The sequence below is a fragment of the Mustela putorius genome, unplaced genomic scaffold, assembly GCF_011764305.1.
Source record: "Mustela putorius furo isolate JIRA1106 unplaced genomic scaffold, ASM1176430v1.1 tig00537227_pilon_pilon_pilon, whole genome shotgun sequence".
Classification (NCBI taxonomy): Eukaryota; Metazoa; Chordata; class Mammalia; order Carnivora; family Mustelidae; genus Mustela; species Mustela putorius.
In genome coordinates, this window is record NW_025422368.1 from 21441417 (window position 1) to 21463722 (window position 22306).

Genomic DNA, 22306 nt, shown 5'->3' on the forward strand with positions numbered 1-22306 from the left:
TTCCTGCCTACTCTGCTGAAGGTTTTCTGAATGTGAAACAATGTGATTTGTAGACTTTCACAAGTAACTGTTTCAACAGTTATCATATGGTCCTAATTATTTAAATTGGAGGAGCTGGCTGACAACACTGGAAACATGGATACTTAGCACCATCTATTGCTCAAGAGCAAAACAACTGTATGATAAATAGAGGGGAAAAGCATTCTGGAGGTAGGATTCTTAAAAAGAGGGTTTGTTTAAGTTTTCTATTACTACTGTAACAGAGTATCATAAATGCATTGGCTCAAAACAACGCAAAGTTAATCTTTGTGTTTTGTAGGTTAGGAGTCTGCAACAGGTCTCACTGGGATAAAATCAATGGATTAGCAGGATAATAATTCTTCATAGGGGAGAATCTCCCCATTTTGTTGTCTTTTCTAGATTGTAAGGGATAGAGCTTTTAGAAGCAGCAACATTCCTTGGCTCATAATTCTCTTCCTTCTTCATCAATGCCAGCATTCTTCCATTCTTTCTGACTATTCTTTTGTAGTCACATCAGCCTATGATTCTGACTTTAAACTGGAAACATGCTCTGCTTTTAAGGACTCACGTGAGTAAGTTGGAGGCGCCCACCCAATCTATCCCCAATAATCTCCATACTTGAAGGTCCTTAACCTGAACAACACCTGAAAATTCTCCATTTTTTAATGCAAAATAAAATATTCACAGGTTCCCGGTAATAGGACCCAGTCACCTTTGGGGGGGGGCATTATTCTATTTACCACAAGGCCTGAGGGAGCATTGATTAAATCCTTGTGCAAACATCCAAAATTTAAGTCTTACGCCTTTCAGTGGAGTCATTATGTTGGCAGTGATACACTACTATTTATATTGGGGGCAGAGGGGAGGAAGGCCGCATTCTAATGTTTGCAACATTTGTCAGTGTTATCATTTTAGCGTTTATGAACCCAGGCTATAATTGTTCATTTTCTCTTACGAATGCTTATTAGGTAGGCATTCTTAAAATGGCCATCTTTTTAGAACATTCCAACTAAGTTTAATATTCCTTAGGGGAAGGGTCATTCCTGATTTCGTCTGTTCTTCCAACACCTAACCTTTGCCTTTCACTCCATCCTACCCTTTGATCTGGTCACCAGTGCATGTGTGTACACAGAGGCAAACACACATCTACAAATATTAACACTTTCAAAAAATGTCACTGATTTTCAATGATCTCTGTTTTGTTGAGGGGTTCTGCTTAGGATGTCTCTTTCAGGATGTACAGATAACTTTCCCATCTAATCTACCTTACAGTACTGCAATGCCACTTGTGATTTATTATTTATTTTCTATAGTAATGCTATTTATAGCTTAGTGATAGACAACTTTGATGATGAATACTAAGCCTCTGGTTTGATTACGTTTAGAACAGTAATAGAGACACATGAGCTGGTGGACACTCAGGATGCTGCTGGCATTTCATGACTAATCTGGAAGAAGCAAAGTTCAGGTGCTAGAGGAATGCTCAGGGGACATGCTCCATCTTGAACCCATTCCTTCTCCCGCTAGAGACCCTGGTGGCCACGGGAAATAGAAGACAGCTTTTGGCCAACAACACTGTTCATGGTCCTCATTGATTTATCACTAGTGCTGATCACTTCAAGATTTCTGGCAGGAAGGAAATACCTAGAAAATCATTTGTTCTAGCCACATTCACTGTGGGATGTCCTTGATGTTCCTCACATTGGGATAGGAAGAATGGACATGTGGGAATATAGTGGTTTCTTTTTATAATTCCTCAAATTTGGTAATCAAACAAAGGCACTGAGTTTTTAAAAGGACTTGAAAACTAACATAACTTCAAGGTCTCTCAGATCTGCAAAACAACTAGAATGCATACAGAATTTATAATTTATAATGTTCACAACCATCTAACTGCATAATGATATCAATCCTGTAGGACAGATACCATTTTACAGCTGAAGAAACTAATGCTCGTGTCTAATTGACTAGGATTCTACACAGCATACTTGATGACAGGGATATGAAGAAATTATCTCAGTTATATAACACTAGTGGGAATAAGAGATTCTCTCTTTTTCTGTTAAATACCATTAGTTTCAATGACAGTGACCCATGTTTATTAGTTAATATGTGAGTTTGGTGGATATAACTGAGACTCCAAATAATAGGCTTATGCAAGCTAAAAGTCTGCTTTTGTGACATGTGATGGTCCTGTTGTTGTTGGTCCTAGACCGGCATTCTGTCAGCCATGTAGGCAACTTCAATGTTCTTCTCTGAAATCCCTAAGGCAGTGGTTCCCAAACTTTGCTATTCACTGGAACCACCTGGAGATTTTCTTTAAAACACTCATGTCCAGCTCCCACCCCCAGAAAATTCTTTGATTGCCCTGCAATGCAACCTGGGCGTTGGGATTTTTAAAAGCCCCAACTCCCTAAGTAATTTTAATGTACAGCAAATTAATCCAGCTTTTCAGAAGGACCGTTGACTATATCAAATGCTAAAACACGTCTTAAATACGTCTTTGACCCAAAATCTCTATTGCAAATAATGTAATCTAAGGAAAAGTTTAAGAATGTGAACCAAGATTGAAATAAAGCGGTGTTCATCTCACAGATGTTTACAACAGCAAAAAGCTGGAAATAACCTATGGCAAAAACTGCTGGATATTCAGCAAAATCTGTTTCCCCTGCCTCCCGGACTCACAGATGGATTACATTTCCTCCTGCCTCTTCTACAGGTAGCAATGATTATGGGACTACATTCTGGGTGATGAAATGTGAGAAGCGATACAAACAGCTTCAGGTTCTAGTCCTTAAATACTTCCCCAGGGAACCCCCAAGTTCTCCTGTCCTGCCACTGGGAAGATACAAAGAATCCAGGGAAGAAAGCCAAAGCCCTAAATGACAATAAAAGTGCAGGAGGAGGGGCGCCTGGGTGGCACAGTTGGTTAAGCGACAACTCTTGGTTTGGGCTCAGGTGGTGCCATAGAGGCCCCCCACCCCCACCCCCACCCTGTCCCCACACTGCACCGAGTGGGCTTGAAACTCTCTCTCCCTCTCCTTCAGCCCCTCCCCCACGTGCGCGCCCCTCTGCACACGTGCTCGCGCTCTCTCTCTCCCTCTCTAAGAAAATTAAAATAAGAAGAAGAAGAAGAAAAGAAGGAACACCTGAGTGGCTGGGTCAGTTTTGTGTCTGCCTTCGGCTCCGGCCCTGATCTCAGGGTCCTGGGATCCAGCCCTGCACAGGCCTCCATGCTGGGCAGAAGCCTGCTTCTCCCTCTCCCTCTGCTTCTCCCCTCTGGCTTGCGCTGTCTCTCCCCTTCTCAAACAAATAAATAAAATCTTTTTTTAAAAATTAAGAATAAAATCCCATATGAAGTCTCCTACCGGTAGTTTGTCCCCAGACGGCCTCAGAGCGGAGTCCAGGCGACCAGACCGCCACAGGCTGCCGCTTGCCACCTTTGCGAGCTCGCAGAGGGCGGGAGTAGCTCTTTCTGCCCCTCCCGCCCTCCCCCTGCGTGGCCCTCCGCAATCCCTCGGAGCGGGAACACAAACAGCGCCTTCCCCGCCCCGGGTTCCAGGACAAAGTTGGAGGCAAGATGGAGGGTGTGAGGGACCTTCAGACCTGCCTTCAGCCCTCTACCCGACGCAACATACAAAGCAGCTACACCGGGTCTTGTCCAAACGCCTTATTTCCCCTCAGTCTTTCTTAAGCCATGGAACGGGAAGCTACCGCCGAAGAGAGCCAGGACAGGGCTGCTTTCTTTTCTCCCTCCCTCCCGGTATTTAAAAAAAAAAAAAAATTAAAAAAAAAAAAAGATTTTTAAGCAAATTTTTAAAAATGGAAAGTGAAATATAAAATGCCATTTGTGACAACATGGATGGACCTACAGGGTATTATAGTAAGTGAAATAAGTCAAAGACAAATACCATATGATTTCACGTTTATGTGGAATGTTAAAAACAGATGAGCAAACAGGAAGCAGAAACGGACCCAGAACCAACTGAAGGTGTCAGAAGGGGGGAGAATGGGGAATGCGCAAAAGGGTGAAGGCAGGTGAAGGGAAGTATGGGCTTCCAGCTATGGGATAAATAAGTGAGGAGGATGAAAGACAACATAAGGAATATAGTCAATGGTACTTAATAGTACTGTCTGTATGGTGATGAATCCTAGCTACACTTGTGGAGAGTGTAGCATAACATATGGAATTGTTAAATCCATATGCTCTATACCTGAGACTAATGCAACACCGTATTGTCAACGATACCTCAATAAAAAATAAAATGACATGTTTTGCTCAGTTATTTGCCATGGAATCATAGAATTGGAGAGTGGAGAGGAATTAAATGGTCAAGCCAGTTGCCCAGATGGCTGGAATTCTAGTCACAACTTTCAGTCAAGGAGTCATTCATTTCTGAGATACCTCCAGTCATGGAGAGTCAAAGAACATAGAAAAAAAAATCCACTTGGGTTTTTTTGCGTCTGTGTGTTTGTGTTGCAGAGCTAATAACAAAGACAAAAAGAGGAAGGGAGGCAGGAAGACAAGCTGGCATCTATTGCACGTGCATTGGTGAGCCCCCAGATATAGCACGGCCATATGTATGATTTCATGTAATCTTCACTACACCCCTGCAAAGTTGGTGTGCCCATTTTTTCAGAAGATCTGAAGCTTGTAGAGTTAACATAACTGATATATCTCCCAAGTACATATATCTGCCAAAGTGATAAAGATAGCACTTGCCCCACAGAGCATGACCCCTTCTGAACTTCAAAAGGAGGAAAAAGGAAAAAGACAGAGGTGAAAAGAGACTCAGCTAATGGTTGGTGAGCCGAACTTTGACATTCCTTTCTCTAGAGGGCTGGGCCAAATAGCATCCTGGAAGACAAAGTGGTTTCTAGAGTTAGAAGCTGGACTGGACATCCAACTTCCTTTGCTTCCTAGCAGTGTGGTCTGGAGAAAGTTTCTTAACATCTTTAGGCCTCAGCTTCCTTATCTGTACAATGGGAACAGACATGATAGCTACGACCCATCCTTATATTGAGGATAGTTTGAGGCGATGCATGTTAAGTGCTTTGCATAACAGTTCACAGATGTCAGGTACGAGGTATAGGTTTGGTGCACAGAGAAAGGGAGGGTGGCAACAGGTGCAACACACTTTAGGGTGTCTGCAGTTTTCTCAGAAACATATAGATAGCCATGAAAGTGATACAAATATGTATAATAATTTCAAAATAGTACATATTTTATTTGGAGTTTGTATAATTTTTAGGCAAAAATTCTGAAATATCCTGTGTATTGTATATGAACGTGATGTTATTGGTCTGTGCTTTGAAATACACCTCTGGCCATCATAAGGAATTGGTATTTGGTATTATTCAGTCTCTTCTCCTCCTTAATTCCTTAGAGTAACAACATAGAATCTTGGGGGTACAGTCCATAGTCATTCAACAAGGGAGGATAAAACATAGTAGTTTCATTAAATGGCAGAAACAATTACTTTAACATAGTGATCGCAGCTTTTAAGTACACCTGGCTCAGATCATGAATATTATGTCAAGCAAATTAAATACTTCTTTTGCTTTCAGAATATATTAATATAAATGACAAACAAACAAGGTCACGTAGATATATGGAAATCTGTTCAAAGAAAAACGACAGAGGTTTTTTTCCCTGTGTTTCCATTTTGTAATTATATGCAAGCAATGATTTCAGTGCTGAGGGAAAAGTAGAGGAGCGTATGTCTAATTGAGAGTATTTACAGCTCAATTCTAGTTGTCTATGAGAATCAGGAGGAGATGGAATGCAAAATGGAAAAAGTGTCCTGGTGAGCTGCAAAAGAAAAGCATTTGGAACTTCATGCGGCTGCTGAGAAATTAGACAGCAAAATATATACAATTGAGGAGAGCTCTTTGGAAGAAAAAAAAAAAAGAAAAGAAAAAGCAGTGGAACTCTTTCAGCAAATAAAATCCAGTAGAACCTCAATTTATAACCAAGCTAAAAATGAGTTGGTGTTTTGAAGTAGGCTTGGAGAACTTCATCTAATAAATTTCTCCTCTATTGAAACCTGAGTTTCTTCAGATCACAGTTTGGAGATCATACCTACCTGAATGCATGATTATCATCTGGGGGAGCCTGTTGAAAATGTAGATGTCCAGGTTCCAGCCGCAGAAACTCTCATTCAGTAGGTCTGATATAAGATGTGGGAATATTTATTGTTGAAATGTGCTCCAGGGATTGTGATGCAGAAGGAGGTTTGGGAAGTGCTAATACAGCCATCCAGTACAAGCTCTTTAAGCTCAGGCTATTGGATAAATTCTACAAATAATGTACCTCTTTGGGTGTCTCATAAAGTAGATCGTGTTATAGGTTGATGTGATAAATGGTGGTAATCAAAAAAGGTTAAAGGTTTACAGTACAGGATGATCGAAACTTGGCCTGAGGATTTGGTAAAATGAAAAGAAAACACAGGTGCACTCAAAGAGAGCAGAGTAGCATCTCATCTCCCCTGTGCAGCAGTCACTACAGAGAGTGGCTAAAAACAAGGGTCCCCTGGGCACCTGGGCAGCTCAGTCAGTTAAGCGTCTGCGTTCAGCTGGGGTCATAGTCCTGAGGTCCTGGCATGGAGTCCTGGGACCAACTCCTTGTTCAGCAGGGGGTCTGCTTCTCCCTCTGCCTTACCCCTCCCCCTGCCCACGCTCTCTCTCTCACTCTCTTGCTTGCTCTCAAAACAAACAAAAACCAAGGGCTCCATTCCAAGGGTTCCATTCCTGAGTTTGAATTCATGCTTGTTCACTTAGCCGTGGGTAACTCCTAGGGGGATCCCAGGAGCCACCATGGTTGATCTCAGCTGCCACAGGAGAATAATGGCTCTCCTTTCTGCACCCTTCAGATCTCATATAAATGTCTGTCATTTAGCAGAACCTAACTTAAAAACATATTGGAGGGGCACCTGGGTGGCTCAGTGGGTTAAGCCACTGCCTTTGGCTCAGGTCATGATCTCAGGGTCCTGGGATCGAGCCCCGTGTCGGGCTCTCCGCTCAGCAGGGAGCCTGCTTCCTCCTCTCTTTTCTGCCTGCCTCTCTGCCTGCTTGTGATCTCTGTCTGTCAAATAAATAAATAAAATCTTTAAAAAAAAAAAATATTGGAAAGGGGTTCTGAGAATTGTATTTTCAGAGTTCTTCCTTGCAGGAGAAGAATTTAAAAGCAGGCAGTGGTGAGGCTGATTGCTAACACACAACCTAGTGTACCCATGTCTGTTTCCCACATTTCACTGTCTCTGACTCTGCTTAGTCACCCACTGTGTTCTCTCCTCCTGCTGGTTCTTACTAGGCTACTAAGAGTCCAGAATTTGGACAGCTGGATATTTACACATTCCCTACCACACACATGAATGCCACAAAAGTCTGGCAAGAAAATAATTGAAAAGCAAGAAATACCGTACTAAGTTTCGTAAGGGCTTACTACCTGATTTCTGTAGTGAGAAGATGACCTGATTTCTCTCAGGGCTCATGAGCACATAGTAATTTCCTCAGCTAACTTACACTATATTATTTTGCTCTTCTCAGGCAAAGAGAAGTCCATTTTGAGAAAATGTTATAGCAACATTGCCTCGGGCCACTTGAGATATGAGTTGATGATTCTTGACCATGTGTAATTGGTACCAACGTAACTCACTCCCCTATGCCCTATCCACTCTGTACCATCAAATACACACCAAAACAGTCATGTTTGGAAATGAGAGAGACATTATACCATGACTTTTTAAAGTAAGTCCAAACCTTTGTCTGTCTCTGGTCCATATTCTAAACAAAATCAAGTTAAATGATATCTCTTCCCCTTTGGAAGAGGACTGATGTATTTACCCATATATAGTACTATGTACATTTTAGAAATATACCCAGAATTCACAAAGTCATGTTAAATTGGCAATCAAGTTAATTGGCAATTAAATCCTCTTGAGAAATGATGAATTCCCTGTATATATTGCAAAGTATAGACAAAAATAAAAACCATACAAAAGGAAAAAACAAACCATCCTTAATCTTTCCTTAAGAATAGTCAAATAGGTCCCATTTTTCTGCCTCTAGAAATTAATCAATGCTCTTGGTATTTAATTAAAATACTTCTAAAACTCCCTCATAAACCAGTTACTCATTAAAAAAGATGAGGCAAAATTAAGGCCATGAGGAGAGAGCTAATATGCTGATAAGCTCTGGACTTGTCTGCCACCTGGTATGCAAAGGGTACTCAAAAACAATTCAAGAAAATGGTATGGGCCTTAGGAGACGCAGGAAAAGAATAATGCCCAAGACAGAATATTTTAATTTTTATAAGTGAACCCCCAAATATCTCTAACAGTGCCTCAGTGAAAACCCACTAGAGAAAATACTTCCTTTGGGAATATTTATCCACAAGACTTGTGACTTATGGACATTAGGCAAACATTCTGTGCAAGGATGTACTCTCATTTTGCATGGAAGTAAACAGTAATTAGGTTAGCACCTAACCAGACCCAAATTAAGTAAACATAAAAAGTGCCTCCTTTTCACAATCCATCAACCACGTTATGGAGATGTTCTCCTCCCACACTTGGCCCTGCCTCTTCGTTCCCTGTTGCTTCATCGCTCTCTGCCCACCCTGGCGCCCATTTGTTCATTCTCACCGCCTCTGTGTGTTGCATGTGACACCTTCTGTATTCCCTGATTTACGGCTGAGAATTTCACATGGAACATCTGCTGCTCAGATGTTCAGTTCCTTTGTCTTAATCACCTCTCATTCAAACCTAGGAAGAAGAGAGTTCGTCTCAACTCACATGAACTTACCAAACCACATTGATAAAACTACATCTTCTGAACCTCTCTGCTTTTCCCAAAAGAGGAAAAAATATGCACACCTTTTAAGTAGAGGGTCCCTGTATGCACTGCACAGCTATAATCTTATTTGTTCCCCCCCACCCCCAGTGTCATAGTAGGGCTGGAAAGTCAAAATTGATAAATATAGAAAACTGGCTAAAGAAGTATTCTAATGGTATGAGGAAGTGAGAAATCTCTGGGAAGTTATCTGTCCAACTATATTCCCAAACTACAGTAGAGAAGCCACATCATCTAAGAAGCATTCCCAAATTAATTCTACCCATTCCCAACATTCCCAAGCTCAGGAAATATCTGACTTTCCCGAGCCTTCTTTCTTGTATACAATTATTAGTTTCTTTCTTTCTTTTTTTTTTTTAAGATTTTATTTATTTATTTGTCAGACAAGTATTAGTTTCTTGAAGAAAAGACATCTAATCTGTTTATTAGATTGTAAGAATTCTCAGGGACTTACTGTCAAGGAGTAGGGCTTGAAAGGTAGAAAAAGGATGTTGAGATAAATCACTGATTAGGAGCCATGAAAATATACAGCAAGAGCAATATTCCTTTGTATTGGGTAGAAACAAGTCAGACCTCAAATCTAATTTAAGAGAGAAAGAAAAGGCTTACATGGCTTTTTGAAAGTAAAAACAGTAATTTGTGTCTACGTCAACAACAGCAACAAAATACCTTATGCAAATTCTGATGTAAAGAATAACCCCGAGTGATTCTGGCAGCCAAAACCAATGAGGACCACTCTAATAGCTGGAGATAAGACAAGTTTTAAATGTTAAGTGAAATGAGTAAGAGTTGGAAAGTGCGTTTTATCAGGAAATGTATACTCACGCTACTCAAGCAGTAAAAATTAGATTATTTTGGAAAAGCCAAAGTAAGGACAAGATAAAAGTGAAAATAACAGAGTTACCTGGTAAGTCTTCAAAATATTAATTTAGACTCTTATTGGAGGAAGGCACAGAAACTCCATAGAATTGTTCATCATCTTCTTCACATTGAAGAATGCCTATTTCTCTACTAAAGGCCTGATTTTGTATGAGGATAGATTTTGCTCTTTGAAGAGAACAAAGTTACTCTTTTATATTGAGCTTTTATTTGGGGCTTTAAAAAGCCCAAACTATTGAGTTGTGAGATAAGCTATAGCAGGGGTCAACAAGGTACTTTTTAGGACCATGCTGAAAAGTACAAGCTTTTGGGAGCTTACATACAAAACCAAACTAAACAAATCTAGGAACACTTAGTGACATTTCATGATGAGGGACCCTCATGTATGACCAACTGTCATACAGCTATAGCAAAGGATAAATGAGAGCAAGGATTTCAATTAAAGTCATAAGGGTCAATATTGAAGGAAGAGAAACAAACCAGTTTATATATTTTTAAAATATTTATTTGTTTGTTTATATGGAGGTGTAACTGCCTTGGTCCATAATTTTAAAACTCTATTAGGTTATAAATGACACTCTATTAGGTTATATCTATCTATCATCTGTCTGTCTATTCATACATTTTAATCCAGATATTTAGTGTCTAAGTGATACTATGGGAGGTGTGTGTGTGTGTGTGTGTGTGTAGGGAAACCACTCAAATTGTGCCTTCAAGGAAAGGATCTAAGAGTAAGCTATAGTGCTATTTTCCTCATTTTCATCTTCCAAAGATAGATTTACCTTAAAGAACCATATTTTTCTTAGCATAACTAGTGTTATCATTTGGCAATTTATTTAAATCTTTTTTAACTTAATATAGTTGTAAGTTGTACTTTTTCCTTCTCTCAAAGTAATGTTCCATGCCCAATTACTCATAGGAAAAATGATATTTTATTTACCAGAAAATATCTGTCTTCAAGCTCCAATAGGTTTCAAGGTAAAGCAAGTTACAATTTACCAAAATAACTTTAACTTTGTGCCAGGAAAAATTTAAATCTTGGGAAAGCTAAACCAACTGGGACATTTCAAGTTGAGAAAGGTGGTTTGGAGGATAGAAATTATAATTTTTAAATAGATAATTAGATGTGATCATTTTCTGGGTATTATTCTGGACTAACACTGAGTTGATTCATAGAACATGGAATCCAAAAAGGACTTAGAAATTACTTGCTTACAACTCCCTACTCTCCCCATTTTTTGTTGCAAGAAGGAAAATTGTGATGGTTAAACTATCACCTAAACAAAGACATCCTCATTCTCAGGATGGGGGGAAAAATGAAAATAAAAACTATTTTATTTTATTTTATTTTTATGTTTTAAAAAGATTTTATTTATTTATTTGTCAGAGAGAGAGAGAAAGTACAAGCAGGCAGAGTGGGAGGCAGGCTCCCCACTGAGCAAGGAGCCAGATGTGGGATTCGATCCCAGGACCCTAGGATTATGATCTGAGCTGAAAGCAGAGGCTTAACCGACTGAACCACCCACGCGTCCCAATAAAAACAATTTTAATGCATGAGACAATTTTATCATTGTGAATAAAGGAGGAATAACCCATGATATATACTTAAAGCTGACTAAAGAAATAATACCAACCAAGAGAAAAACTAAATTCAGTGGCTCAGGTTACTCGTCTGTGATTTAACTGTTTCATTTACTCTATTAAAAGTGACTCCATGAGAGTTCAGAGCTACTACTGGGACAACAAGGGGGATGGTACTTATCATAAATATCTGATCTGCAAAGCATACATTTAAAAACATATATTATAATTCTTAAAATGGGAATAGACACACACACAGACATACACACACTCAGTGAACAAATCTCACAGGAGCTTATTCTTACATTTGAATTCAAAGGACCCTTAAAATTTTGGTTTAATGTAACAGTTGCAGGAATACCACAAGCATGTTCATTCTGGTAACTTTGTCAGAAATGATCAAGGAGAGAGGAGCCTGGTTGACAAAAGCTGTTTAGTGAAAAAAATGCATGTGTTTTCACAGTTCTCTGAAGCAGACCTAGAGCAGTTCGTTATCTGAAACTTCTAAACTGTGTGAGTATCTTCAGTAGGTGAAAACTTCCTACTTCCAAAAACTTTCCAAACTTCTGTACTTGGAAATGCTTGCATGAATTGCAAGAACTAAAAACCTGGACAATGAGGAAACTCCCAAGATAGAGCTGTTGGCGTGAACAAAGTGTTTTACAAACAGGGACATGAAACGCCTCTGCTAAAGTCAAGTCGAAAGGAAGCTGTCTAAAATACACAGGCCATGGCTGTGTTGAGCAATAATTACTCATTCATGTCTCCTGTTGGCAATACATTGGTGGCATTTAAATTCAAGGAAGCCGAAGGCTCAGTAAGAGCCTGTTTTTCTGTTTCATATCTGGGTAGTTCATTTTGGGAGAAAGCCTGTACATGATGTATGATTAATAATCCCTTGTTGAGAATGTGTCCTGGAGAGCTGGTCACCCTCTTAGAGAAAGACTTTTTGTTTGCTGTATCTGAAGGCTTAGGTCTTGAGCAAAATAATGATCTGCTCTGGCTTATTGAGTTTCTCTCCTAGAAAATTTGAGCAGACACTGCAAGTGTGGCTGTGGTTATAACCCTAAAGTGAAGAGTTGTGTTAGGAGATTTCCTAATAATCAGCTTGTCGCAGACTGTAGCATAAGGCCATGGAGAGTTGAGGAACTAAATTCATTTTTTCCCCCTTCTATAACCACAATACCTAGACCACGCCTAACAAAAATAAAGAAGAACATTTCCTAAGAGCATTTAATTCCCATTCCATATTTAAATTTCTCCAACTTTTCCCAAAGGTCCAAAGCCAAGACAGACAGTTTTGGCTCCCAGAGTGTGATCGATCATCCCGCATAGCTGTTGCTTTATCTCTAACATCCTTATAGATCTTCGGCAACACCTCCAACACTGCCCCCCTGTCCCTGGTTTAATTATCCTAAACTGAAATAATAATAATAACTATTATTATTATTATTATTGTAGATGATTGTAGAGTCACATAGTGTATATTTTACATGTAGTATGTAAAAAATTTCTCCCAGTCATAAATACTATGTTACAAAACTGAAGGATTCTATCACAACTAGGATATTGATTAAATCCCACTGAGTTTATTCATATTTTCCTACCTTAGCTTGTACGTGTGTGTGTGTGTGTATTGGTTGTGTACCTATATTCATTTTTAAATAGTCATTTCAGCTAAAACGTGTGGAGTTCCTGCTATCTGCCGGGCACCATTCTAAGTCCCCTGCCTGTACAATCTCATTCAATACCCACTGAGTACAGTTCTTATCCCCATTTCACAGATGAGAAAGGCTAAATGACTCCGCAGTGGCAGAGCAGGGCCAGTGTACTTGACTGTCATGCCACGTGTCTCATAATTTAAGAGCACTTCTTGGTACAAAACATATAGCCTGGTGGAACTAGACTGTTCCAAGGGGAACGTGCTTCTAAAATAGCCATACAACCACTGTCCCTCACAGGGGATTTTTAGGACTGTGAACGTATTCCGTATAATACTATATGATAGATACATGATATTATGCACTTGTCAAACCCATAAAACCACACAACACAGAACGTGAACACCAAGTATAGACTTGAGTTCATAAAAATGTATCAATATTGGTTCATCAATTGTAACAAGTGCACCACACTACACGACATATTAATAATGGGAGACTGAGGGGAGGAAGAAGTACCTGGGAACTCTCTGGACCTTAATTTTTTTATAAACTCAATACAGCTCTAAAAAAGAAAGTTTATTAATTTAAAATACAGTTTTTAGAAAGTCAGTGGCTCTTACCGATGGACTCAACAAAGTTAGTGGAAATACTTTGTTGTTGGAAGTCTCCAGACTGTGTTCACTGATCATGTATATTTCACCAGCTGCCTTACATTATCTGAAGTGGCAGAAAAATAGTGACAAAAATTCAAGCACTTAGAGGGTGTCCTGGGGATATGGGTAGCTTTTTCCCCTTCTACATCTTCTCCCTGCTCCAACCTCACCAGCTGAGCAGAGCAAGGGCAGACAGAATAAAGTGTCTGTAATTCCCATCCATTCCTGGGCCCTGTGGAATTTGAACTTCTGCTTCCTGCATTGTCACTTGAACATTAAATTTAAATGTCAAAATACTCCTCAGGGCAGAGGGAGGATTTCACCACGGTATTCCCAGATCTCTTTTCCATACCCTTTTTGGAGCTCTGAAAGAAAATTTTGCTACTGCTTTAAAAAATATTGTTTTTATGTTCCTGTCGAAATTCACAAAGGGAATATTATATTTAATCCTTACCACAAGCAGAAATACTTATTTCTGGTGGAAATACTATCAGACAGGAACATCACGGAAAATATTATCTAAACTTTTATATGGAGTAAGCTATTTATCTTGCACCTCAAGAGGATCGTACGCATACAGCAATCAGGACAATTGCCAGTGACTACCCAGTCTGGAACTTGTTCCTTTGACAAACATGCTATGCTCTCAGGCAAATCTTACCACCGCACCATATCATATAAAACCAGAGAGACAAATTAATCTTAGCAGCTATTTGGAGGAGGAGATCCAAACATGCCTCACCTTCCTCCGCCCCAAATCACAATCCAATATTAACTCATAATCTGTTTCATCGTCTTTGGTAATTGTACCCTTTGAAGACAATCTATGAATATGCATATGGCCTTTAGGCACTTTAATTGCCATTTCATCCAATTAACAGATAATTAAAAATGCTTCATGTGAATACCTTCTCCCTGACTTTCTTTTATCACCGAAAAGTGTTCTGTGCCTCTAAGAAAGGAGTGCAGGAAGCAGTCTATGTCAATGGCAGATGCCGGGTATCTTAGAGGCTGACACAGCCAACTTCCTTCTATCTGACTTTGTTGTCACTTGACCCTCTAGATTTGGGATTTAATGATCTGCTATTCTCCTTTAACTAGTCAACTAGTTCCCATGGGACTAGTCATGAGATCTTCCCAAAGTGTCAGTGTGTATTGCTGGAGTCATTTTCATGCAGAGTTCATGCGTGGATTATTTTCGTAGGAAACAAGAAGTAAGTCATATTTATGGCTAAACAGGTGGTGATATATATCCCTTTATAGACACAGTAAGCAGCCTTTTCAGCACTCATCAGTGGGAAGAAAGGGGCATACCTAGCCTCAAGAAATAAAACCTAACTTAACAGAATAATCAAATAAATGTATTTTAAGGGATTTCTTTGTTCGATAACAATGAAGAGGGGGGTTGTTGAAGTATGATAATATACAACCCTCAGATCTCAGTATCTCCATCCAGGTTTACTTCTCATTCCTGCAACATGTCCAACATGGGTCAGCAGGGGTCTCTGCTTACTTTGGTCTCTCAGGGAGCCAGGATGACAGAGGCCATATGCTAACCCATGATCCCCAAATCACCAAAGTAGGAAAAAGGAAGTTTGCAGTTGGGCACCACCAATTAAATGCTTCCACTCAGAGGTGACATGTGTCACTTCCACTCACATTTTATTGGCTGAAGCAAGTCACTGACCAAGTTTAATTTCAGTGGGCTAGGAAATTGCAGTCTTAACAGGGACCCAGAAGGAAGAAAACCAGAATATTTGTGAATGGTTCTAATTATTACCGTACTGCCTATTTCCTTTTACTGACACATAGGAGTTTAAGAACATAATGCACTTTGGTGACCTTTGAGAATTTAGCATTGAGTGTTTCAACTACATGTGAGTGACCCTGAAGGTCTAGGATAAGCTCTAATGTCATAGGAGGAAGCAAATCAGCCAATGAATTGCTTTATGTTTCTCTATTTGTTACAGTCACTGTAACTCAAGGAAGGTAATTAAAACTGTATCTCTTATAAGCATATTTGGTTGTTTTTTTATGAGAACTTTGATTGTTTTAGGAACTAAAAAACTCTTTGTCTTCCTCTGAAGCATCGGTATGTTTCCACTTGTAAATCAGGTAGAATCTGTTGATTTTGCACAGAATCAGGTCACAAACTTTGGATTAGTCCCAAGAGCTAATACATTTTCATATTTGCCTTTATCCTTTTTAAAGATTTTATTTATTTATTTGACAGAGAGAGTGAGAGAGCACAAGCAGGCAGAGCAGCAGAGGGAGGGGGAGAAGCAGGCTCCCCGCTGTGCAGGGAGCCCGATGCAGGACTTGATTCCAGGACCCCAGGATCACGACCTGAGCCGAAGGCAGTCACACAGGCACCCCTCATATTTGCCTTTAAACTTGTTTTCTCCTTTGTAATTAGTTTTTAAATAATGGCATTATATTTGTCCTTTTCATAAATGACCCTAGGCCTTTTTGTGAAAGACACCGAGAATAACTTTTTTTTAAAAAAACAAAACTAAACAAAACCACATCACTTTGTTTAAAAACAATACTTTTCCTGGAATTAGTACTGTTGGTAGAGTCCTATGTATGTAAATAAAGAGTCAGCAACAGGGGAAATCCATTTGTTGATATGCAGAGGATAAAACGTAAGTATCGTACCTTGCTCCCCACATGTTTTCCATCTACTACATGTATATACAACCTATTTATTTTATTATTAGAGATTAGGCTTGAATATACTATTTTTTGTAGGAGTAACATTATGACTTAACCTTAAATTAAAAACTATGTGACAGTCTTAAAGAGAGGGGACCCTAGGGTTAAAGAGGGAATTGCTATAGATGAGACGATATCCAGAAGATTAAACTTTCCTGGTAATAACTTACTTATTGAAGTTGTGATGTGGATGCAAGAATGATAAAGTATTCGTGTCTTTAATGTTTTGGATTTTGTGTATTTCTTAAGCGTATTCTTTTAAGTAGATCATTACCTTCAGAGTCGCTCCTAAGACTCATTTCTTAAACAAGGAAGCTCTTAAAATAGAGAAATTAAGAAGGGAAGGGATGAAAAAGATCATGGCAAAGACCGAGTCCTTCAATGACAGATTTCTCACAATTGAGCAGGCTTAGAGCAAGAAGGGACTTTAGGGGTCCACTACTGGAAGCCCTTCTTTTTAAAAGAGTTAATCTGTTTGAGATCATGTAGCCAGTGGAGCTGGTGGAGGACACGGGAGTAAGACTCTCAGATCCGGAACTCTTGACTTCAGTCTGTGCCCAGCATTAAACAACTTCCTTGAGTTTCCTTTTTGTTTAGTCACTGGTGGCATTAAGTTTCATCTTTGTGAAAAAAGAACATCTCTGAGTTAGAAGTACACCTCAAAAATGATATTTATGGACAAACTGGGGGAAGTATCTTAAACAAGGATGCTAACGGACAATGATTAGGATAACCACCAAGACCAAAATGGAAAAGTCACTGAAGAGGTAACTGCACTTGGTTTCCTAGAAGAAGGAAAGCTATGTGGGAAGAGCAGCATCATATCAGGAAGTACAAAAGGAAAGGAACGCCACTTAAAAGAACTGTGTCCTCTTAACTGACAAGAACATTACTAAAGCTCATTGTCCAGGTGCAGAGACTGAAGGGGGAAAGAGGCAGAGAGCTTCCAGATGCTTCATAGAATAGGCACAAAAGTTGAAGAGCAAAAATGAGATCCAAAGAGGAAAGTTAGAATCTCACCTTGGGAAGCAAAAATGGTTGCTAGCTGAATAATAATCTTATATCATATGGAAGGATGTTATATGGGGAAACTTAGATTTTCTCCAGTTTGTAGATGCCTGTCTGTAGATAGAATACAAAAATGTCTTTGGCATCAAAAAGGACTTAGACTTGAGAGAAAAAAAAATCTTAACACTTTAGACACTAGAATGATCTCCAAAAAGGGCCAGCTGCTTTTCCTGTTCTGGCGATAGTTATAAAGGAATAAATTCCTCATATCTTGCTGATTTAGATGCAGTCCAGCCCAATCTAAGAATTACTTCTGGTCTACAAATATAACAAGGAATCACGTTTCTGGTAAGAGCTAACCCTAACTGACTTGATTCTCAACATCCTAATTGAGGATTCTAGGAAACCTAGACTCAGAACTGGAAAAAGATAACTCCCTGGGCTCACTCAGGCCAAGCACTGTACCTGCGGTCCCTCGCAAGAACCCTTGAGTCCCTCAGGTTATCAGCCAACCATCACTGGCAGAGAACTTACCTTCATATAAAAGGAAGCACTTATCTGGCTTAGTATTCCAAGAAAGTTAAGAACAGCTGCAACTTGGCTGGGAATCTTGTTTATCTTTTTAATTGTGTATATATGCCCAGAGGCTCTCCAATGGCTCTAAATATAAAGAATAAATAGTGTGCAGGAATTCGGTAATTAAGAGTCTCCTGTTGTTTCCTGTGCGGTAATTTTCACAGAGACCACCATGATAATTTACTCACTTGAGGCTGAGACAGAAAGGAAGTGCCAGGAAAAAAGTCAGAAGGAATTAGCAATTTGGGAGGCACATTTCATAATCAGACCTGCATATGTTGGGTTTTGAGCAAACTGAAGGCTACCTTGAGTACAGGGATGGAAAAAATCCCTCCTTCAGAATGAATGTCTTTTTTATAAAATTGATTCTGCCTGTTAAATGAGTCTTGTTTCTGACCTCACAATGATTTCTTAGTAGTACCTCCATTTGATGTGGCTGTGTTCCCTGAGAAGTGTTTAAATTGGGGCTTTTGGATTTGAACACGCAGATGAATCATTTTGTTAAAATGCAGCTTCTGATTCCATAGGTCTGTGGAAAGGCCTGAGAGCCTGCATTTTTTTTTTTTTTAAAGATCTTATTTATTTGACAGAGAGAGACACAGCAAGAGAAGGAGCACAAGCAAGGGAAGTAGGAGAGGGAAGCAGGCTTCCCACGGAGCAGAGAGCCTGATGTGGGCCTTGATCTCGGGACCCTGGGATCATGACCTGAGCTGAAGGCAGAAGAAACTTAATGACTGAGTCACCCAGGCCCCCCAAGAGTCTGTGTTTCCAGCAAGGGCCTAGGAAATGCTGATGCTGCTGGTGGTCTGGTAATGATGCTCTTGCTTTTGAGTAGCAAGGCTTTAGATAACTTCTAAACTCATCTGGCAGTTGCTATTTTAGATTTTACAAGACACTCTCTGAAAAAATTAAATTAAATTAGATTAAATTAAGCCCAGGCAACAGGAAGCTAGGATGATTTTCAATGCTAAATGGTTATGTCTCTTCGGGGCAAGAAGGGAGCTTTTGCAAGTTGAGACCTCAAGAGCAAGCTGGCAGACAAAGCAGGGCCAGGCAAGCCTCTAGCCTCTGGAGGAAGTGGGATCAGCCCAAATCACCACGCCCGAGGGGTTATGGCAAACTCAGGGCGAATCAAGGCCATTTTTCATAACAAAGAGTTAGTCGTGTTCACGGGGTCCAGCAATAACCATAATTGAGCCAGGAGGCAGTGATTTTCTTCCAAAGGTGTCAGCCCCTATGGCAACTGGATTCATCTGTGTTGGGATGGGAAAAGACAAAAGGCCAGGTTTGAGATGGTGGCTGGGCCTGGTCAAACAGGCTGAGGCTGTGAGCAAGGTGACTACAACAGAGAAGAACCATACCAGGGCGGAAATCCAGTTCACCAGGATGAATGGACACACAGGTGGAGAGTTAGGAGGAAAGTTGGCTGGGATCAGGGGCTCCTCCAACGGACACCAGATGCTGGGCTTAGGGCAGCAAAGCTGATTTCATGCCCCTGAACCTCAGCTGTGAATGCACTATCAGACCTATTCTCAATGAACTTGGGAATTGGGTGAGATTTAGCCCTCAGACAAGAAGTCTTCAATCTTGGAGCGAAGTGGTGCTTTGAGGAAGGAAGGTGTGAAGCTGCCCACTGGATGGGAGGCACGATGCAAGGTGCTTAGTACATCCTGCTTATGTCTGATTAAAGATTTTGTTCTCTAGGAAGATAGGAGAAGGCGTTGTAATCCTTTGAAGAGTTACTAGTCAAGTGGGAGAGGCAAACCCTGGCATAAATAATTACAAGTTCTCATAGCTGCCTAGATGAAAGGGGAGGCTTAAAGGCAGAGCTGTCTGCAGCCTTCATACACTTGACTAAAGGCTATGCCTTCAAGTGATTTGCAAGAATAATGGCTAAATAGTATCAGGTTAAATAGTATCAGCAGGACTATTGCCATTAAAGAAAGTTTGCTTTAGACTTAGGGGTTGGAGGGTGGGGATACCCTTGCAAAAAACGCAAATGTTAACCTCACGATTATGACAAAAGCAAGCCCCCCCAAAATACTGTTCCTTCTCATATGAAATATGAAATCACCTTCTCCTCTGTGAGAGCAACCAAACTGGTGGGGAGCTATTTTGCATGATCCCTGCCCCCATCACTTAACCTCATTTGGCTTCTTAATGCCTTTTAAATTGCCTTGTCAAATCTCACTGGAGAAGCGGACCTATTTATTCTCTTTATTCAGGAGTTTACAGAGACTGTCTTGCAAAATATAACTTTAATACATTGGGAAGATAGGGAAATAAAAGTCCAAATGACTATAAAAGATGACTCTTAAATTAAGTGTGGCAGTTAAAGCATCGGTAAGTGTGGGGTTGACTCTGGTTGTCCTGTTGTGTAAAGTCCAGAAGACTTGTGATGATCTCTGTAGCCATACAGCTAGAAAAATCTATGAGGCTGATTTTTATCATGATAAGGCTGTCTACCTGTCAAAATAACCCCATGCCCCAATTATACCAGAATTATACCAGAAAGAGAGTTCTTTCCATCTACTTTTGGACACATTGCATTCTCTGGGCACAAATTCAGGCCAGAAATGCTAAACTAACAATATTTTATTTCCCTCACTGATGTCTGAAATTTCACTTGTGATATCTGCCCTCATTTAGTTAGCTTGGATTGCCCGAAGTCACTTGTCCTGAAATTCTTACTTTTTCCTAAGCACTGTTTGCAATTAGAGCAGGCAAATGTTGACGCCTCACTCAATTAATGATTTTCTGAATGCTAGGCATGCCTTGGATTAGATACCTGTGTCAAAAGGGAATAATACAACACATGGTTTTCTTTCTTAGAAGAGGAAACTCCTAAGGGTGCCTGGGTGGCTCAGCCCCTTAGGTGTCAGACTTTGGCTCAGGTCATGATCCCAGGGTCCTGAGATCAAGTCCTGCATCAGGCTCCCTGCTCAGTGGGGAGCCTGCTTCATCCCCCGGCTTGTGCTCTCTCTCTTGTCAAATAAATAAATAAAGTCTTTAAAAAAAGAAAAAGGTTTTGTTACCTCCAGCCATGGTTTGAAAGAAGACAGAGATTGAAAGTATCCATCCCCCACCCCCGTTTATCATTATCATGAATATTAAGAAATGTTTACTAGATTATTGTAGCTATTTTTAAAGCAAATACAGTTTAGGGAAACTGGGGTGGCTTAATCTGTTGTACATCCAACTCTGGGCTTCTGTTCAGGTCATGATCCCAGGAGGCTGGGATGGGGCCCCAAGTCAGGCTCCATGCTCAGTGGGACCCTGCTTGGGATTCCCTCTCCCTTTCCCCTGCTCGCTCTCTCTCAAATAAATAAATCTTTAAAAAACAAAATATAAAACAAATGCAGTTTAATGGCTCTTCACAATTGAATCAGTTCTGCTTAAAAATAGCTACACTGTACTTGGGATACTTTCTGCCTGATTCTTGTAAACCTGAACTTTTTTCACGAGTTACTCTCATAGAAAAATCCTGTCGATGTAGTGACCACAGAGACTTAGTGACTTCGGAGAGAACGACCATGGATTTCAGTCAACATGGTCCCAGTTGCATACAGACATAACTAGAGAGTAAGCCTGGTGACTGTTCTAACATACACATAAGAAGCGTCTCCGTCTTGGCTGTGGGTCTTTTGGTTACAAGACTGTGATCCTGCAAGTCATCGCCATTATAAATGAAGTCAGGCTACCAGAGCACATTTCATCTAAAGAGAAGTCATCATGGTATGATGGCAGCTATGCCAGGCCATGTCGTGGACTCGAGACGCTTGATTTTAAAAATATGCTTACAATCAAATTGAATCAGCTTAGTAGAAAAATAATTATGAAGATTGAAAAATTCCCATTCCTCCAAGCCTTTTTTTGGTTGTTTTTTTTGGCTTGTTAGTAAACTGATGTGGAAGAGATGCTTTGTCCCCTGAAGGAGACTGCTGTCTCAACTGATAAATCTTATAAGCTCCAGTGAATGTATGCCATCACCCTCAGAAATGACAGATCTATCTTTGTCACTCTTGTGGGATTTGCACATTGATGCTGTAGGAGGCCTTGACTAATAACCTTCACCTGGACCTTCCGCACTCTGCATGTAATCCTTGAAAAAGGCTAATATGTTCACAGGTTGACAAGGTTGGGAGAAGAGGGTCACTGAGCACTTTGACACTTTTAAATCAGTCTATAGTAACTCGATGAAAAACCTTGGGTTTTGCTGTACTTGGCAATCATTGGGCCAAATGACAAAAAAATGAGTATATGTGACCCTCAAAATGCATTTGGCTTCATTCTCTCAGAGATGTGCATTTGAGAGCAGTTTATAAGGGTCCAGTTTGACTAAAAGGATGCATCGTC